This window comes from Ochotona princeps, chromosome 25 (genome assembly GCF_030435755.1).
Source record: "Ochotona princeps isolate mOchPri1 chromosome 25, mOchPri1.hap1, whole genome shotgun sequence".
In the NCBI taxonomy this organism is placed as follows: Eukaryota; Metazoa; Chordata; class Mammalia; order Lagomorpha; family Ochotonidae; genus Ochotona; species Ochotona princeps.
Window position 1 is genome coordinate 33064315 of NC_080856.1, and position 21214 is coordinate 33085528.

General features: G+C 44.7%; 1 protein-coding gene and 1 pseudogene across 1 annotated transcript in view; one reads left to right on the plus strand and one right to left on the minus strand.

Moving 5' to 3' along the window:
* Positions 1-21214, minus strand: part of LOC131483359 (zinc finger protein 585B-like) — a 759159-nt gene that overhangs the window by 92616 nt on the left and 645329 nt on the right. The window lies entirely within an intron of this gene.
* LOC101533314 (protein SOX-15-like) lies at positions 12257-12948 on the plus strand (annotated as a pseudogene).

A 21214-nucleotide genomic window follows, 5' to 3' on the forward strand; every position in this document is an offset into this window, starting at 1 on the left:
AGCTACTCCCAAACTATGACCACACCCCTTCAGCCTGAGTCAGACAACCCACGCCATAGGATTCCTGCCAACTCAGGGAACTTAAGATCTCCCAGCCCCATGTGCCTCACTCTCTCTTCCATCTCGTCCTGCTCCTTGAGTAGAAGTTGTATCATTGTGGGGGAGTCAGCCCCCCTGAATGAGGGAGCTCCTAGTGTGGCAGGAAATTCACCCTGTTCCTCCCCCATGAACCCTCTCCCACCACTGTCTCCTCAGTCTCCCAGCTACTCCCCTACCGTCCCGAGATTTCTGCGTCAGGACACCAAGCAGAGGCAGTTCTGCCTTGAGGAGAGGCCAGGCTCAGTGGGAGCAGTAGACTTGGCCCTCATGTCTTCCATGGAGGAGACTGGGGTTCCATCTCAATGTTCTTTTGAAGGCACACTAAAGCCTCACTCCCTAGTGTTTACTTCTGCCTCCTCTGACTACGCCACTTTGTTTTCCAGTGCCCCATCTTCATTTGAACCCCGTTGTTCCTCTCCTTTTGCTCCTGGTCCATCACTGCCATCCTTCCTTCTATCTCCCATTTCACACTGCTCTACCCCAAGTGACTGTATGTTTGAGGAGAAGTTTGCTCTCCTGTCTCAGGAACCTGCTCTTTTCTCAGGCTTTTCAGATGGTTCTTCCACCATCCCCACTATCCCAGCATTCCCACACCTTAATCCCCTTTCTGTATCAACTAGCTATGCCCCAACAATCCAAGGATTTCCACCTGAGTCAGACCACCAGTTTCACGGATCTGCTTTTGAGTCAGGGCCTTCAAGATCTCCCTGTCCTGTGTCTCTCAGTGTCTCTTCTATCTCGTCCTCTTCATTGCCCACCAACATGACAGATGATGGGGAGTCAGCCCTCCAAACTCAGGGAATTTCTGGTGTTTTCAGAACTTCACAATGTTCCTCTCCCCCGACTGTCATCACATCACACCCATCTCTCCGTCTTTCCTCCAACTCCTCTTGCACTTCCCCCACTGGCCCCACAATTCTGGGTGAGTCAGCCCTGCTGAACTCAAGGAGACTCAGTTCTGCAGGAATTTTAGACGCCTCATCCCCACTGTCTGCCCTCACATCTCCAGCTCTCAGAGAATCTTCCATGTCCCTTAGCAACTCCCCAAGTGACCCCATGTGGACCATGGCTTCCAACCTCCAGGCACAGGCTACACTCTCCTCTCCTCATTTCCCAAGGGAGACTGCCCACCTGACAGGGCTGATACCTGCACCCCTACAGGCCACTCTCACTTGCTTTGCTACATCCACTCCTTCTTACCCCAAAGTCCCTGGAGACTCTGCCATGCCCCACCTTGATGCTCAGATTCATCCATCTCATGGATTGCTTCCTGAGAGAGCCACACACACCCACAACCCCAGTCTCAGTCTTCCCTGCAACAGAGACCATTTCAGTGGTCGCCCTCACACTCACCGCTGCCCTTCCACTTGCTACTGTCATGGGGTGGCTCGCAGAAGAGGTGCTGGTAACAGGTACCCTCATCACCCTGGCCGCTATGCTCCTTGAGCACCCAGGGTCATCTCCCTAGCTAATGGCTGCCAGTGCCCATGCAGCCAGCAAGCCCCAGCTGCCTTCATGCCTGCAGGCTACCCTGCCAGTGTCATGGCTGGCTTTATCCTCTTTGCCTGGCACTGACACTGAAGGAGGAGCTCCAGCAGAAGATCTCTGCTTGAGAAAGGTGATCCTGTCCCCACTTATCATGCTTCTTTCATTTACATGATGTATGTTTCCTTTCTGGCTTCAGCAGAAATGACAGGGTTCACAACATTCCAATCCTGTTCTTGCTGTCATTGGGCAAGACTCTATTGGGTCCTGTGGTGTGATCATGTTAAGTTCTGTTTTGAATTACACCTGTGCCAGGTGACTAGTACTCCTGGGGTTCTCATGGATGATTTTTGTGTAAATTGATGAGGAAGTCTGTGCATTGATTTTCTCTGTACAGACTGATACCGTCTTGCAGTTTTTGTCTTTTATGGATGGATATGTTAGATCCATTGAGTTTGTGATGCTAAATCCACTTTGAAATTGGAGGTCATATCCTAGACGGTCTTGTTTTACCTCTGCATGCCGTGCAGAGGAGCACTACAGACTGATTCCGATTTGGAAGTCCTGATTGCCAGCAGTGCAGAGGAGCTCATGCTGAAAGACCTCTCAACCCCAAATTACAGAAACATTTGGTGTATATGTTGGCATGATTACAGAGAAAGATACCCATCCCTCTCTAAGTCTGGCAATCTAAGTATCCATCTTGAAATTCCTTCAGAGTTGAATGAGTTTTTCATGTCAGAATCAAGGAGAAATGATGGAATAAGACAAGACTTGCAAATTTGTTTTCTGAATAATTAACTGAGAACTTAAGAATTTAACTTTTGTGTATGAACAAAACGTTGACCAAAGTATCCAATGTTTTCTACAGATTTTAAGACTTGAGTACATGTATGGGAAACATGTATCTCTTAGATTTATGCATTTGAATGATATGTGCACTAAGAGTAAAAAATGATAGATCAACATGGTATATTTTCAGTTATGAATTTTATCAAACAAATGTAGAAGCCAAATTGGATTTGATATTGAATGTGTAACACAAAAGTATGTTGTTTCCCCGGTAAACTAGATCACGAATGTGTAAATGACCTAAAAACATTTTCATTTCTTTCTACCATATGTCCAAAACAGCCTGTATGTCACATGAATTACAAACATATTGAGCTATGTAGCAGTTTTAATTTTTTAAATCTATTTTATTGTATTGTTTTGGACAATCTTTACAGTTAATTGCAGTTAAAGAAAAAAAAAGGTTCAGGGGGATAGGGAAGTGGGTAGCAGTTTTAATTTATGAGTGTTCTTTTTTCAGCCAATTAGAATGTGTTCCTTCAATAAATTTTACCTTGTAGCAACACAGTAAGCACACATACAATACACATGATATGACAGAACAAGTAGTTTTTGTAGTATATATATTTTTAAGTCTTTAGTTCTTTAGCTGATGTTTGAAAATAACCACCAGTTGACACTGCTTTTATTAATGTGAATTAGCCCTATTTAAATGGTTGTGTGTTTTTAAGAAGAGTACAGAACTGCAATTCACAAACACTTTAAGCAGCCATGACTGAAGCATAAACTCATGAACCAACAACAGGAGGGAAGCGTTGACTCCATAGAGCGTTTTGAATGCAGCTGTAGGCTTTGAAAGCCACTTGCAGTATTTTGACCTCAGCGCCTTTGTTTTTTTATTAAGACAGCAACTAAAGCTGATAGCAATGCATGATCGTCAGACTTTTTGACAATTGGACATTTGTATCAGAATGTTTCATATCAGTATAAGTTAAAATGTGCCCCCACCTGGCATCTGGGCAGTACCTTTGGTATAATCCCAACTGCCTGTTCGTGAATTTTCTTGACAGGCTGGGAAATACAGCCTTGGGTTGTATTTGGCCTTGTCTTACAACTTTTGTTGAAGTTGGATTGCAAACTTTGTGATTTTTTTTCTGACTAGCTTGTATAATATTTTTAGTTGTCTTAAACTGAATAGAATTATTTTGAAAATATTCAGTTATTTGAAAGAGAGAGATTTCTCTCATAGGCTGGTTCACTCTTCAGATGCTTGCTACAGTGAGAGTTGCTCCTAGCTGGGAGCAGGGATGGTAGGGACCCATAGATTGGAGCGGGACTGGCTGCCTCCCAGAGGACACATTAGCAGGAAGCTGGAATTAGGCCTGCACCAGGAGCACAGCCCAGTTCCTCTGATTTGGATGCACATATCAAATGGCACCATAACTTCTGTGCCAAATGCCTACCATTGCTCCGACCCTCACATTAGCCAAATGCATACATGTTTGTCATGCTATTGGTAGTGACTTTTCCATGTAATGAATGTGCTTGCCTTTTGCCAGTTTGGGCATTATATTTCTTTAAAGGTGATCTGTCAGCTTTTAAATTTGTTTTGTAAATGCAGTCTTTATTTGTACTTGTGGAAAATATTTACATTTATCATGCATTTTTCTGAGTTGTTCTCTACTATGTGTTCAAACCGTCATGTCCATTTAACACATTTGATCGATTGTTTTGGTGATTTCATTTTTTTCTGAAACATAATGTTTGCAAAAATTGTCCTACATTTCTGTACTATCATTTGAAATATCATATTTATTTAAATCTTTATTCATAGCAAATTAGCAGGTTTTGGCTATCCAACAAGTAAGGGCCTAGATAAAGCATAAAAGATTGTCTTTTTTCATTATTATTTTTTGATGATATTGACAGAGTTGATCAGGGTGGAAAGTCTCAACTGTTAGGGGAAAGTGGGTGATACCATTGTTTCCAGATTTTCTTTTTCTTCTTGCTGCATCTGGCACTAGAGAGCAGACCATGGGATAAGCCACACCCAGCCTCCTAAATGCCTTAGAACTCAGGGATGGGTAGCAGCCACCGTATGTCACCCAAGGGTCCCTGATGTGGTGTGATGTTCTAGGCAAACATCCCTTCATACCTTGTTTCAGAAATGCTCTGGGTAAAACCAACTCATCCATGTCACATGCAAAAGAACTTTATGACCTCAAGTCTCACATCAATCATGAAACAAAGCATATTTCTTTTCTTGAAATATATTTTTCTTTGATTTTTAAATTATATGGTACAGTTTCATATAGACTGTGATTATTCTCTGCCAAACTCCCACCTCCTGACAGATTTCCCCCGTTTTACTACAACGGTGTAGTCCTTCAGAAGGAATCATAATTCTATCAGTCTCTTATTTAAGTGCACCCCGACATTGTTGGTACAGGCAATGTCAGACAGTCCGCATCTCATTGTCTACACATGCCCAACAGTTTCACTGGGAATCCATGTCTCGTTTGGAAGCAGGAATGCATGGTTATTCAGTGGCATGTTTTTTCATGGCGCTGTTATTTGTTGTTGTTGTTGTTGTTGTTGTTGTGGCTGGTGTTCTAACATACCAATTGTTGACTTGTTTCATGACTTCTCAATTATGGAAATGTATAGTGATGGAGTACTGGGCTCTACCATATCCAGATGTGGGGGTATAATGCAAAGTAAATTTCAACCCATGATTTCCGGTTGGTTGTGGCTGTGCTGCTTAGGCTCCTCCCATGGTGTTTTTGGTAGATAGGTTGGGTGTTTCTCAGTTCAGATCCTTTCACGTGTAGGCTCGTCAACTCTCAGGGTAAGGTCATAGTTCTTCTGCAGCTCAGTATTTGCTAAGTGAGTGCTTTATAATAGTGTTCAAACAGTTTTCAGAAGGTATCACCTTTTTTTAAACTTTCTAAAAAATGATGAAAATCTCAGTTTGGAAACATTTTATTGAGAAATTGATTAAAAGTTCTGAAAACGATCCCTTCCTTTAAATACATTAACATACCACCAAGCAGCCTCTTACAAACTCCAGAGATCTGTGCGTGTGTTCCCTAATATCTAGATCTCATCAGAGCTTGCTAAACATGATCTCAACAATCTGAAACAGTCATCAAGGACTTTTATTTTAGAAAGAGGCAGCTCTGGACTGAAATACAATTCAAAAAAAATACTGAATTAGATATTTGTGGAAGCACTATGTTTGCTTCAGTAAACATAAAAGAAATAACAGCTCTTGGTCAAGTTAGTTTTCAGTTTTAGAAAACTGACACTTTAACAATATTCATTACACACTACCATGCTGCTGAGTGTGATAATATTCATACTATCACCCATGGGCCAAGATCCTCCTCCCACTTCCCCACCAGCACCAGAGTCTGGAACCAGGGGACTGGCCTGCCCCTCCCCCACTCCTGTTCCTGCCTTTTCCCTGTCCTGCCCTGCTGTTTTAACCTTTTTTTTCTCCCGGGGAGGGATGTTAGGGGGGTAAACTAATGAACATCTCTAAAGGAGGGGAAAAAAAAGAAGAGCAAAATGCCTGAGGGGGGAAAAAACTTAACTTGTAACAAGTTCACAGCAATAAGCCTTTTTTTAAATGATTTTTTTTACTTTTATTGGAAGGTCAGATACACAGAGAGGAGGAGAGACAGGAAGATACTCCATCTGATGATTCACTCCCCAAGTGACTGCAGTGGCAACAGCTAGTGCTGTACCGATCTGAAGCTAGGAGCCAGGAACCTCCTCCAGCTCTCCCATGCGGGTACAGTGTCCCAAATCTTTGGGCCATTCTCCACTACCTTCTCAGGCCACAAGCAGTGAGCTTGATGGGAAATGAAGCTGCTGGAATTAGAACTGGCGCCCATAGGGGATCCTGGCACATTCAGGGCAAGGATCTAGGCCACGCTGCTCGGCCACACTGCCTCGCCCAGCAATAAGCTTTTACTCTCAAGATTTTGAATTGACCTGGGTTAACATAACTCTTCAGTTACTAATTTCAAGCAAGGATTACATTGCTAAGCTTGGTTCCAAAATGTGTGTGTGTGTGTGTGTGTGGTGCCAAACAGAGTGTGTCTCAACATTTGTCTTTTGAAAAAGTTTGAAATTGTCATCATGTGTTATTATCTGTGTTTATTGATCAAAACATGTTTTGGATCTTGTTAATTAACTTTTAGAGTTCTTCTTAGAGCGTTCTTTTATTGTTTCAAATGTACAGCTGACTTCACACCTTTGGTAAATGTTTTTAGAGTTTTTAACTGACAGTTTTCACTTGACAATGTTATGTAATTAATCTGGGGTTTTCAACCCCTTTCTTCACCCCTCCTCTTGTCTCTCTCTCTGACGCTGAGGACTCAGAGTGCACAGTTTGATCTCCAGACCTTAACTGTGTGGCTAAATTATTACCCTAATTATCTCCTCATGGACATCACCTTAAAAATGTCAGCATGTGTCAATGACTACAAATTTCTAGCTCAGTGTATTAAAGAATTTAGGGATAGACTTGAACATCCCCTGGGCTGACACCCCAAGGCTGCCTCTGTGGCCCACTTCAACCAGGGCCCAGGGAAGAGTAGTGAGCTAGACAACAGGAGGCCTGTTCATGTGGCTTTATCCAGTAACCTGTCTCAGGGAGACCCAGCAAGGCCAGTCCACCCTCAAGTTGCACCTGCTTGAACTTGGGAGGCCAGAAGACTGGGCAATCAATCATAGAAGTGGCTTTCAAAGCATCTTGTCAGCTCTGCCAAGAGCCAAGCCACTAATAATGGGACTTTCCTGGGGGTCAAAAAATCCCCGGGTCAGGACCATGGTTGGCCACCAGCTAGAAAGCCCTTCACTCTGCCCAGCCCCTGAAGTGTCCATTGCCATGGAGAAACAGCCTACAGTCAACAGCATTACAGGTAAAGCTGTATATACCATCCAGAGTCACCATCTGTTCTGTATCAGCCTCTCTTTCAAGGCCTGCTCTCCTCTCTGTCCAGCCAGGTAATGGGAGTCAACGGGAGGTCTCCCCATGGAGTTTCACACTTCCTTTATGTCATCTCTTCCAGCACCCCACATGAAGAGATAGATGGTTCTGGGCCTCTCACATGCCTAACCAACTTCAGAATTTTCCTGGATGCATCTAGATTTAAAACTTGAGTGCACATGTATATGAGACATCAGAATCAGTGTTTGCTAGCTGTCACTGTAGCCTTGAATGTCACTGTCAACTGGAGCCCTGGCCTTACCATAGGCCCTTACTTTGCTCCTGCTAAGCTCAGAAAGACCAAAGCAATCACCCTAGCTCTTGCTGGCAGCCAGAGTTCCCATGAGCAGGGGAAGAAGAAGAGCATAGGACCAACAGCAGGCTAGTTTATCTCCACTAAACTACGGTCAGAAACGTTTCTCTTTCCTACCACCATATATGTCATTTTGTTGCTTCTTTTTATATCTTGTTTCTTTCTTAAAGCCTTACTAGACAGTCTTCACCAGTCATCCACACATGTTGCAGCCCAAGTCTCCCCACTACGATCATACAACAAAAGGCTGGGATGTTGGGGCTGAGTACAAGTGACCCTAGTTCCCTGCCAAAGCCAAATGAACACTCCACTGCATCCGAAGACGATGGGCATGCGGAGTCTGCTCGGAAGGCCAACACTTGCCACAATGATCCATCTGCCAGCACAGAGGCATCCCGAGAAGCTCCTCAAGACCCACTCTCAGAGACACTGAATATTCCAGTGAGCTTCAGGAGGAACTCCAGCCATCCTTTCAAAGGGCCTTTTGATGAGTAACCCCTCCCTTCACTCTTGTGTCACCACTCAATGTCTAGCCAATCCATTAATCAGTTTCTTTTGCACGACTAACAACCTCCCATTCTTCCCCCACCAAACTGAAACCACCACCAAGAGAACACAATGCCCAAACTCGGCTTGAAGAATCAAATGGGAGAAATGTCCTCGACTCCTACTGGTCTCCAGTCACTTAACGTCACTCTTTGTGGACTGTGGATGGCAGCTCAATGTGGGGCCCTGACAGTTGCTGCCACTTTTCATTGAATACCTGGACATCACTCTGACCCAATCACCACCACTCAATCCTGCCACCTTTCTCCCAACCCCTAAGGAGCCACTCACTACACACCCCTGTCCTCAAATTACTGATTTTTATTGGTCTCCTAGGGACAACCTACAGGATAAACTTCTCCCATCACCTGTTCTCACACTCTTCGTGGATGGCAGTTCAGTGTGCAGGCCTGATGAACATCACTGTGTGACCTATGTGACTGTGACCTTGTACTCCATGCTTGAGGCACAGTGCCTCCCCCAAGGAACTCCTCCCCAAAGGACTGAACTGTATGCACTGATTTGGGCATTAACATTAGCTCAGGGGAAACAAGTCAATATCTACACTAACTCCAAGCATGCTTTTCTCATTGGTCACTCACACTCAGTTATCTGGCAGGAGAGAGGATTCCTCCCCACCAAGGGTAATCCTATTGCTAATGCCTCTTTGATGAACAGATTTCACCAAGTTCTCTGTTTCCAAACACAAGAGATAATTCTTCACTGCCGGGGACACCAGTCTTCAATGTACCCAGTGACACAAGGCAACAAGAAGGCTGACCAAACTGTAAGGCATCTGGAAAACCCAAGAGCAAGTGCCCCATAATCTTCCTTTCTACTTCCCTTAAGCCTACCTACTCTCAACAGGAACGACAGGACCTGCTCACTCCCGGTGCCCAGGAACATCAGAGGCTGGATCTTCATGGGCAACAAGATCGCACTATCTTCTCATGCTGCCCTGCCCCTCCTCGCTGATATCCACAATTCTCTGCATGTGGGGCCTGACTCCTTATTCCGGTTTCTTGCTCCATTATTCTCGTGCCCTAATATGTGTGGACTTCTCAAACAGATCTATGCTTCATGCCAAACTTGCTCCATATTCTCCTCACAGGGAGCACTTAAACCAAGGGCACCCACTCAAAAACTTACAGGTGATCAACCTGGGGAGGACTGGCAAATATATTTCACCCATATACTGACACAGAAGAAATTCATTACCCTACTTAAAAATATGACTGCTTTTCCAGTTGGGTAGCAGCATTTCCAATGGCCAAGGAGACATAAGCAATGGTGGCAGAAACCCTACTTAACAACATCATTCCCAGGTTAGGTTTGCCTCTGTCCATCCAGTCTGCCAATGGGTCAGCTTTCACCTCGCAGGTCACCCAATAGGTCTCAGAGGCCTTACCCATCACCTGGAGCTCAGATCCTCATGGGTGGATTGATTACCCTGGGCCCTAATACACATCAGGGTCAGCCCTAACAAGCCCCTTGGATGGAGCCCATTTGAGCTGATGTATGGCCGACCCTTCCTGGTTACCCACCAGCTCCCCACAAAGTCTCCTCCCTTGGCTAACTGTTTCCCTTCTCTGACTATGATTCTCAAGCTGCTCTGAGAACATGCACACCTGTGTCTCCCATGTCCTGACCCGAATGCATCAGTGGACCTGGATACCCTTCCTCTCCAACCCAGAGACTCGGTTCTACTCGACTCTTCACCCAGACTCACTTCAGCCACAGTGGACTGGGCCTCACATGGTGATCCTTACCGCGCCCATTGCGGCCAAACTTCTTGGTCACACCTCCTGGTGCCATTGTTCCCATCTAAAACCTTTCCAAACCTCGACCTCATTTCAGTGGAAGGTGCAACAGACAGGGCCTACCACACTAACCATTCAATGCCAAAGTGCCTCCCCTGCCTCCGACCCTACTCCTAATAATTCTCTACCTCACGTTAACCAAACAGATGAAATAATTCTCACAATTCAAGCAGCAACTTCAGTCTCGATATTGAGGCATCCACACTCATATCATGGCTTATTCCAATACTCTTTCTGCTAGTAATTGTATGTCTCTTATGAACTATTGCCCCTTGTTTTCCAAGGTTCTTTCAGAAGAAAATTCATAATGCCCCATGGACTGCCTTCAACTAGACGCTGCTCCACCCCTACACTCTGGTGCCCATGGAGCTTCTTCCGGACCTCACACAGAGACAACAACCCCCTTCAGCAGGAAGCAGCCAGATCCATTTCTTCGTCCTCTTTCCTATTACCAAGAGGCTGGAATGATGGCTACCAAGGTGGCTGGAAATGGGTGGAATTTGCCTCCAAAAAACCTGGAATGAATGGTGGAATTCTGGCAGGCCCCTCAGGCACTGCGACCACCGTTGCACCAATGAGGGGTACAGACCCATATTCCCCCACCAATAAGGGCCGAGGCGACCCCCGTTTCAATTTGCATGTCAAGGAGAGTTTAAAAGGGCCCCTTCCCCATCTCTTCCATGCTCTTCTTCCTCTGTAGCCCACACCTTCCTGTCTGTCCTTTCTGCTGCATGGGGAAGGGAAGCCCGTGAAATAAAGGCCATCTAAATTATTTTCATATATTTGGCTGAGTTATTCTTTCCCTGGTGGTCAGCAAATCTAACATTTGGTGAGTGGCGAATCTAACAATAGTTGATGCATGGATACACTCAACTGAAATCTTTAGCATTAATATTTTTAAGATTTATTTTATTTTTATCTCAAAGTCAGATATACAGAGAGAAGAGACAGAGAGGAAGATCTTCCGTCCATGGATTCACTCCAACAGTGACTGCAACATCCAGTGCTGTGTGGATCTGAAGTCAGGATTCCTCCAGGTCTCCCACACGGGTGCAGGGTCCCAAGGATGGGACCATCCTCAACTGCTTTCCCAGGGCAGAAGCAGTGAGCAGAAAGGGTAGTAAAACTGCCGGGGTTAGAACCGGTGCCCATATGGAATCCCGGCACATTCAAGGCAAGGACTTTAGCAGCTAGGCCACCACACCGGGGCCAGCATTATTACTTAATATAAATAGTTTTGTAATATCCAATAAAACCATGTTTTTCCTACATGAGCTAAATATTCTGTTAGAGGGATAACAAAATCACTAAAATGAGAGCTATTGTTACATTCTCTTAAGGAAATTCATTTATTTAACTGGTTAGGATTTTGACTTTAGTAACTGCATGCAATTTGTTAGTAGGCTTGTGAGTTTTATAGGTTGCATTTTTAAACGGTTACACTGACAGTTCAACATTATAGGACTAGCACTAGTTCTTCCATGAATTTCAAATTTATGTTTGGCAAGCAACAGGAAACTAATCAAGGTACAGTGTTGATTCTGAATTAGAATTTCAGACATGGTGTATTTCCCGAACTTAGTAGCATTCATGTGGAAGTCACTTTTATTGGAAATAGAGTCCAGCTGCTAGGCCTGACTGCTCAGATAGCTCAGCCTTGTGTGGGGAGGGGTTGTGGTGGCCTGCGGGAAGTGTTAGGGGCTGGGAAGAACAGGACACAAGCTTGGCTTCAGGGAGAAAGGGGTGTTGGAGGCTACACTCTGGGAGGGGCTGGGAAGGAGTCAGTGTTTAAAGCTGTACGCCCATCTGGCAGCCAGCCTCAGATCCAGCCCAGGTGCGAGAGGCCTGTGGCACCAGGGCGCCTTGGTAGCGTCCAGGACAGAGCAGCGCTTCTCACCTTCCCAGAAGGTTTGTCAGTCAGGTCACAGCAGCAGGGATGGGGGCCGGTTGGTAGACTTTGAAAAAAACAGTTAAGAACACCTCTCCAGGGACACCGGTCAGCAGGTCCTGCTTCTGACTCTACAAGGCGTGCCAGATTGGCTGGGAGCAAAGACTCCATTTCAAGAACTCCAGACTTGCAGGTGGCCTGCACCTTCCAAGGACCCGACTTTCCTTGTCTGTGACTCAGTTTGGGGAGGACACATATAAGGGTCCATAGCTCACCTGGAAGGGACCGCTTTTAGGACGCCTTTCTGCCTCCACATGGCGCTACCTGGATCCTCTCACACCCAGGCCTGGAGCCTGGAGCCTCCTGCTCCCCCAGGAGACACCAATTCCCCAATTTTGGGACTCCAGGAGCTGGAGGGCGCTGGCAGCCTGGGAGCCCCGGTCTGTGCTGGGCTGCCCCAGGAAAAGGTGAAGCAGCCCATGAATGCCTTCAGGGTGTGGAGCTCTGCTCAGCGCCGCCAGATGGCGCAGCAGAACCCCAGGATGCACAATGGAGATCTCCAAGCGCCTGGGCGCGCAGTGGAAGCTTCCAGGCGAGGACGAGAAGCGGCCCTTTGTGGAGGACGCCAAGTGGCACCGCGCCCTGCACCTGCGCGACTACCCCGACTACAAGTACCGACCTCGGCGCAAGACCAAGAACACCGGTGCTGGGCTAACAAACTCCAGCCAAGGAAACGGCGGCCAGCCCTGGGGACTAGGTTTCGTGACCACTCCAGTGAGCAGGGGTTTTTGGTACCAAGCCCCAACTACTCAGCCTACCTGCCGGGTCACTACAGCTCCTCCCACTACAAAGCCGAGGCGCCCCTGCCCTGCTCCGTCCCTCAGAGTGATCCAGAGCAGCTCAGAGCTGAGCTGCTGCCTTCCTACAACCCCTACCCATACCTGCCTCCCCCGCTCACTACAGCTCCCTGCTGCCCAGCACTTCCCTGCCCCTCACCCACCTCTGACCCACATGGATGTGGATCTAACAGTAGGACCGCCCTCCCGCCCCCCAACACCTGTTTATACAAAGCAGCCTTGAATTAACCAAAAAAGAAAAAAGAAAATAGAGTCCAAACATTTGGGGGTTCTTCCATGATCTCTAATCTTTTTGTTTTTGTTTTTGTTTTTGTTTTTGTTTTAATTTTATTTTAAATTCATTAATTACATTGTATTATGTGACACAGTTTCATAGGTACTGGGATTCTCCCCACCCCTCCCCAAACCCTCCCACCATGGTGGATTCCTCCACCTTGTTGCATAACCACAGTTCAAGTTCAGTTGAGATTCCCCCATTGCAAGCGTATACCAAACATAGAGTCCAGCATCTTATTGTCTAGTCAAGTTCAACGGCTTCTTAGGTATACCCTCTCTGGTCTGAAGACAGAGCTAGCAGAGTATTATCCCAGTCAATTGAAAGCTCCAACATACCATCAGCAAAAATTTACATCATTATGGAATTAATTGACATAGTAATGAGTAACCAATATGTTAAAAGTAAATGCGAGTTCCCAGCCACCTTCTGTGACCACCTCACCTACACTTCAATTTTAGTTTATACACAACATATAACATTCAAAACATAACATGTTATACATAAGATCATATCATCTTAAATTAAGGCAAACATGTGGTATTTAACCTTTTGGGATTGGCTCATTTCCCTTAGCATTATGGTTTCCAGTTTGGCCCATTTGGCCACAAAGAACTGCATTTTGTTTTTTTTTTAATAGCCGAGTAGTATTCCATGGAGTAGATGAACCATAGCTTTCTTATCCAATCCTCTGTTGATGGGCATTTTGGTTGCTTCCATGTTTTTGCAATTACTGATTGTGCTGCTATGAGCATAGGAGTGCATGTTGGTTTCTCATAAAACAAGTGTTCTGGATATATTCCTAGGAGTGCTATTGCTGGATCATACGGTATGTTGAATTTGAGTTGTTTGAATATTCTCCATACTGATTTCCATAGAGGCTGTACCAGCCTGCAGCCCCACCAGCAGTGGAGTAGGGTTCCCTTTTCCCTGCAACCTCGCCAACAAGTGTTGTTGGTGCTTTTATTCATGTGGGCCAGTGTTACTGGCGTTAGGTGGTACCTCATTGATGTTTTAATTTGGATTTCCCTTATTGCCAGGGAACTTGAGCATTTTTTCATATGTTTATTTGCCATTTGGGTTTGTTCCTTTGTGAAGTGTTTGCCCATTTCCCATGCCCATTTCTTGAGTGGCTTGTTTGTTTTGACATTTTGGTTGTTTTGTAGCTCTTTGTATATTCTGGAGATCAGCCCTCTATCACCTATGTCGTGTGCGAAGATCTTCTCCCATTCTGTGGGTTGCCGTTTTACTTTGTTGATTGTTTCTCTAGCTGTACAGAAGCTTCTTAGTTTGATGAGGTCCCAATTGTTTATTTTGGTCTTGATTTCTACTGCATTTGGAGTCTTTTTTAGGAAGTGAGGGCCTACCCCTAAGTGTTCCAGTGTGTTTCCAACATTTTCTTCCGAAAGTTGAAGGTTTCTGGATGTAGGTTTAGATCTGTTATCCATTTAGATCTGATCTTAGTGTATGGTGAGAGATGTGGATCTATTTTTTTGTTTCTGCAGGCTATTAACCAGTTGTCCCAACAGCATTTATTGAACAGACCTTCCCATTTGCCTGGATTGTCGTTTGTCTTTTTGTCAAAGATTACTTGGCTGTATCTGTGTGGGTTTCCTTCTGGTGTTTCTATTCTGCTCCATTGATCTTCCTCTCTATCTTTGTGCCAGTACCACGCTGTTTTGATAACCACTGCCCTATAGTATGTCCAGAGGTCCGGAACTGTGATTCCCCCTGCTAACTTCCTGTTCTTCAGGATGGTTCTAGCTATCCATGGTTTTTTGTGCTTCCAGGTGAACCTTTGGATCATTGTTTCCAGTTCCATGAAGAATGTTTTGGGCAATTTGATTGGGATTGCGTTGAATGTATATATTGCTTTTGGCAGTATAGACATTTTAATGATATTGATTTTACCTATCCAGGAGCATGGGATGTTACTCCATCTTTTGAGGTCTTGTTCAATTTCTTTTTTAAGTAGTTTGTAGTTTTCTTCAAATAAGTCTCCTACATTTTTGGTTAGATTTATTCCCAGATATTTCATACTTTTCTCTGTTATTTTGAATGGTATCTTGCTGGTTAAGTCTTTTTCCATCTTGAGGCTGTTCGCATACACTATGGCTATTGATTTTTGTTCATTAATTTTGTACCCTGCCACTCTACCAAACTCTCGTACAAGTTCTAGCAGTCTCTGTATTGAGTCTCTTGGCTCTTCTACATAAAGAATCATATCATCTGCATATAGTGAGAGTTTGACTTCTTCGTTTCCCATTTGGATTCCTCTGATTTCTTTTTCTTGTCTTATGGCCTCAGCGAGTGCCTCTAGGACTATGTTGAATAGTAGTGGAGAAAGTGGACATCCCTGTCTTGTTCCAGATCTCAGTGGGAAGGGTTCCAGCTTTTCTCCATTCAGTATGATGCTGGCGTTGGGTTTTTCATATATGGCTTTAATTATGTTGTGGATTTTTCCATCTATGCCTACCTTGGTTAGGGTTTTTAGTAGGAAGTGGTGTTGGATTTTGTCCAAAGCTTTTTCTGCATCTATTGATACTATCATGTGATTCTTGTTTTTCAGTTTTTGGATGTAGTGTATCACATTTATGGATTTGCGAATGTTGAACCATCCCTGCATTCCAGGGATGAATCCTACTTGATCTGAATGAACGATCTGTCTGATGTGTTTTTGAATTCTGTTGGCTAGGATTTTGTTGAGAATCTTAGCATCAATGTTCATCAAAGAGATAGGTCTGTAGTTTTCCTTCTCTGTTAGTTCTCTGTCTGGTTTTGGGATTAAGGTAATGTTGGCTTCATAGAATGAGTTTGGAAGGGTTGCCTCTTTTTCTATTGTTTTGAAGAGTTTGTAGAGGATTGGGGTCAGTTCTGTTCGGAATGTTTTGTAGAATTCTGTAGTGAAGCCGCCTGGGCCTGGGCTTTTCTTTGTTGGGAGGTCTTTAATCACTGATTCAATCTCTACTTCAGTTATGGGTTTGTTCAGGTCGTTTGTTGCCTCTGGGCTAAGTTTTGGCAGGTGGTAGAAGTCTAAGAACTTTTCCATTTCTTGGTGATCTTCTGACTTGTTGGAGTACAGTGCTTTGTAGTAATTTCTAATTATGGCCTTAATGGATGCGTTGTCTGTTGTTATGTTGCCTTTTTCATCTTTGATGCTGTTAATTCTTGCCTTCTCTTGTTTTTTCTTTGTCAGTCGGGCCAGTGGGGTGTCTATCTTGTTTATCTTCTCAAAAAACCAGCTTTTTGATTCATTGATTTTGTGTATGGTTTTTTTATTTCTATCTGGTTGATTTCCTCCCTTGTTTTGATGATTTCTTGTTTCCTGTTGTGTGTGGGGCACTTCTGCTGTTGTTTTCCAGTTCCTGGAGGTGTGTGTTTAGTTCCTGTATTTGGCGCCTCTCTTGGGCCTTGACATGAGCTCCAATTGCCATGAGTTTACCCCGTAGCACTGCTTTGGCAGTGTCCCACAAATTTTGGAATGTTGTGTCAGAGTTTTCATTGGTTTCCATAAATTTTTTGATCTCATCTTTAATTTCTTCTCTGATCCATTGTTCGTTTAATAGCATATTGTTCAGCCTCCAAGAGTTTCTGTATTTCCTGGGGCATTTTGAATTGCTGATTTCCAACTTCATTCCATGGTGGTCTGAGAGGGTACATGGTATGATTCCTATCTTTTTGAAGTTATTTAGGTTTGCTTTGTGTCCTATCATGTGGTCGATCCTGGAGAAGGTGCCATGCACTGCTGAAAAAAATGTATAATCTGTGGCCTTAGGGTAAAAAATTCTATAAATGTCAACCAAGTCCAGTTGTTCTATTGTTTGTATGAGCTCTGTTGTTTCTTTGTTGAGTTTTTGTTTTGTTGATCTGTCTATTGTTGTTAGTGGGGTGTTAAGATCACCCACTATTATTGTGTGCATATCTATGTCTCCCCTTAAGTTCGTGAGTAATTGCTTCACGTAGCTAGGTGCGTTTGAATTTGGTGCATATATGTTCACAATGGTAATTACTTTCTGATGGATCAGTCCCTTCACCAATATATAATGTCCTTCCCTGTCCTTTTTGATGTGTGTCAGATTGAAGTCCACATCATCTGAAATTAAGACAGCTACCCCAGCCTTTTTTTCTCATCCATTGGCATGAAATATCTGTTTCCAACCTTTCACTTTCAGCTTCTTCGAATCTCTTCTGGTTAGATGTGTCTCTTGTAGACAACAGATAGTTGGGTGCTGTTTGATAATCCATTCTGTTAATCTATGCCTTTCGATTGGTGAGTTCAGGCCATTTGTGTTAAGAGTTAAAATTGAGAGGTTGTGATTTTGCCCTGCCATCCTTGTTTTTGTGGTTGTTGATATCTATGTAATTGCCCTTCCTTGTGTGGACTTTAGTGGGGAGATCTTCCTGTTTGCCATCTTTGCTTATGATTCACCTCCTTTTTTTCTGGATTTAGTGCATTTCTTTTTTTTTTTTTAATTTTATTTTAAATTCATTAATTACATTGTATTATGTGACACAGTTTCATAGGTACTGGGATTCTCCCCACCCCTCCCCAAACCCTCCCACCATGGTGGATTCCTCCACCTTGTTGCATAACCACAGTTCAAGTTCAGTTGAGATTCCCCCATTGCAAGCATATACCAAACATAGAGTCCAGCATCTTATTGTCCTGTCAAGTTCAACGGCTTCTTAGGTATACCCTCTCTGGTCTGAAGACAGAGCCAGCAGAGTATCATCCCGATCAATTAAAAGCTCCAACATACCATCAGCAAAAATTTACATCATTATGGAATTAATTGACATAGTAATGAGCAACCAATATGGTAGATTTAGTGCATTTCTAAGGAGAGTTTGTAGAGCTGGTTTTGTGCTGGCATATTCTTCTAATTTCTCTTTGCTGTGAAAGTATTTGATTTCGTTCTCAAATACGAATGAGATCTTTGCTGGGTACAATATTCTTGGTTGACAGTTGTTCTGATTCAGGATTTGGAAGATCTTTGTCCATTCTCTTCTTGCTTGTAAGGTCTCTTCAGAGAAGTCAGCAGTGATTCTGATTGGTTTTCCCGGTATGTGATCTTTTCTCTGCTTCGTACTTGTCTCAGGATTCTTTCTTTGCCTTCATTGGAGTGGAACTTGAGCACCATATGTCTGGGTGAAGATCGCTTTGGGTCATATCTGCTGGGAGTCCTCTGACCGTCCTGGATTTGGGCTGGGTTCATGTTCCAAGTGTTTTGGAAGTTTTCCTGTATAATTTCGTCGAGCACCATTTGCATTCCTGACTCTTTTTCCGCTCCTTCAGGAAGGCCAATAATCCTAATATTCGATTTTCTGAGGTTGTCTTTCATTTCTTGTATGGTCTTATTGGCTTTGTTCAGACTTGTCTCCAGCTGTTTAATGAACTGGGTATGTTCGTTTTGTGTGTCTTCCATTTCAGAGATCCTCTCTTCTGCTGTATTTGTTCTGTTGGTTAGGCTCTCAATTTTGTGCTCTAAGTCAAGGATTTTACTTTTCATTTGTTGTATTTCTGAGGCTATGTGGTTCTTGAATTCCTTGAAGTCCTCCCAATTCTTCTCATTGTCTCTGGCAGATTTTAACATTATTTTTTTGAATTCCTTGTCTGGTAGATCTTCTATGTCTTCATCTCGCATCTCTAAAATAGACATTGGCTTTTGATCCTTTATTGGTAGGGTGTTGGCACTCTCATCTGGATCATTACCTTTTCTGGTATTTCTTTCCATTGTGTTAGTGTTTCTTTTTTGAGAGACCTAGGCACCAGTGTGCTGAGGGGTCTCTAAGCACTATCCTGTAGAGATCGGAGTTTGCAGGCGTGGAGTAGCAGGGTGTGGGAATTTTCAAGGCACTTTTGGTGCATCTCCAGAACATTGGACCTCAGGGCGCCACTTTCAGGGCCCAGCGGATTCAAAGCGCACTCTCAGCTCGTCCCCTACAGGTATGCTACCACAGGGCGTGGGGGAGTGAAGGCACTCTCTGTGAGCGCCCCCTGTGCGTGCGATCACAGGGTTCAGAGGATTCTAGGTGCTTTCTCGGTGTGTCCCCAGTGCCAGGGACTGCAGGGCGTGGAGGTTCCAGGTGCTCTCTGGGAACGCCTCCTGCAAGCGGGTCCACAGTGCTCTCCTGGTTCGTCTCCCAAGCACGGGACTATAGGGCGTGGGGTGTTCCAGGTGCTCTCTGGAAGCGCCTCCTGCGCAGGCCCGCCCACCCCAGCGCTTGCAGGGGACCGACTGCCCCAGCGCTAGCACGGGACTGCCCAGCCCAGAGGCGTGCTTGGGTTCCTGTGAGATAGCACCGCCCAGCTGAGTGCCAGACCGCAAAGCACAGGGGAGTATTCAGTGTGCCTTTTGCCTTTCTCCCAGACACAGCTTTGGCAGTTTCAAGGCACTCTCCCGGTGTCTTTAGACGCTGGAGTCTCGGGGGGGAGGGGCGGGGAGACGAGCACCAATTGTGTTCAGGCTCTGTGCATGCCCCTGGGGGGCCAACTCCCGAAGCCTCCAACCCACCACTGTCCCCACCCAACTCACTCAAACCTCAGGTTCTTGCAGTTTGCCTCTTCCTCTGGTGGGAACCCTCGCCATGGATGCGTCTCCCGGCTACTGCGTCCGTTGCTGGTCCTGGCGGGTGTAGGCGGGGTGGAACCTGGAGGCTGCGTCGGTCCCGGCGGGGCTTGGTGACCAGGGTGGGCGGATGCCGGCAGGTCCCGGTGACTCAGGGTCCTGGTGTCTGCAGCGGGCGGAGGTCCTGGCGGGTCCTGGTGACCAGGGTGAGCAGATGCCAGCAGGTCCCGATCACCGCCGGTCCTCACGGCCACAGCGTCTGCAGGTCGGTCGGCGGCTTTCAGCTTCTGCATTCAAAGGTGACTCAGCAGGTCAGGAGCGGAAAGTCGTCTTCCCTGCCCTTCGTTTCGTTTTTCCCTGGTTGCTCTTCCGAGTTGTGTGGATTTTTTTGGTTCCACACTGTCCAGGGAACTTCACGTTCTTCTCCCTGTAGTTCTATGCTGCTCCACTTACGCTTTTGTCGCGTTCTAGCCCTCTCTGTCTGTGAGCTCTCTCACAGTCTTCCTCCTATGTCGGCCATCTTGCGAGTCTCCATGATCTCTAATCTTATGATACAAATCCTTTAACAGGCTGAAACTAGGACTCTATGGTCATAAAAACAACTGAACTGTAGTCAGTTTTCCTGCTCCATTAGGAATAGTGTATCTGACAGTATGAAATTGTATGTGTGTGGAACAAAACCATTCATTTCGAGATGACTGCTAGAGTTTAGACTGTCATGAGAATAGTTGGCTTGCAAAGCTCCCTGATAATTTGTCAAAAAACGTTTTGTGTATTTATTTCTATAGAGAATTTCATATTTTGGTGCTCAATCACTCCAGCCAGCAGAGCCAGTATCGTGGACAGGGAGAGGGTCTGGGGATGAAGCACCCACAGGAGACCAGTGATGGTAGAAGTCCCTGTGAAGTCTCCCTTCATTGCTCCTTGCCCTCTCCTTATGTACTCTCCCCTCCACGTCTTCATTTAGCAGGAGATTGGATACAAATGAGTCCAATTATTCTAGGTGTTTTGAGCCACAAGCCCAGTTCCTGTTGCTGCCCAGTTTAACAAGCGCTAATTAATTCCTTAGCCCACAATGCTCAATAGATCCTAAAATACCTGCTTAACAGTCAGAGCTTCTCATTGAGCAAATGCCAATACACTTGCTTAGTTTGCTTACTTGTTGCTATAACTACATCCTTTTTTTTTGTCAAACTTGTTCATGTTTCATTTTCAAGTTGGGAGCTAGAAATGCTATAGTAAACTATATATTGTTCTAATTCTCCCTGATAGCAATTGTTTCAGCACCTGTTTCATTCTTTCAAAAATCTATTTTGCATCCTGTTCTCATATCTGGACTAGTGTTGTATTTTACAACTACTTCCTTTATCATGGCCATTTACTTCATATTTATGTTTGATATTTGTTATCTGCTATAAATATAGCAATAAATGGTCCATTTGTATAGATTGAGATTATTATTTACTATATTGATACAGCAATTAAGAACAAAGCAAAACAAACATAAGAAGCTTTTGATATATTTAAAATCTTTAAGTTCAGGATCAAGGTCAAGGCAATTTTAACCAAAAG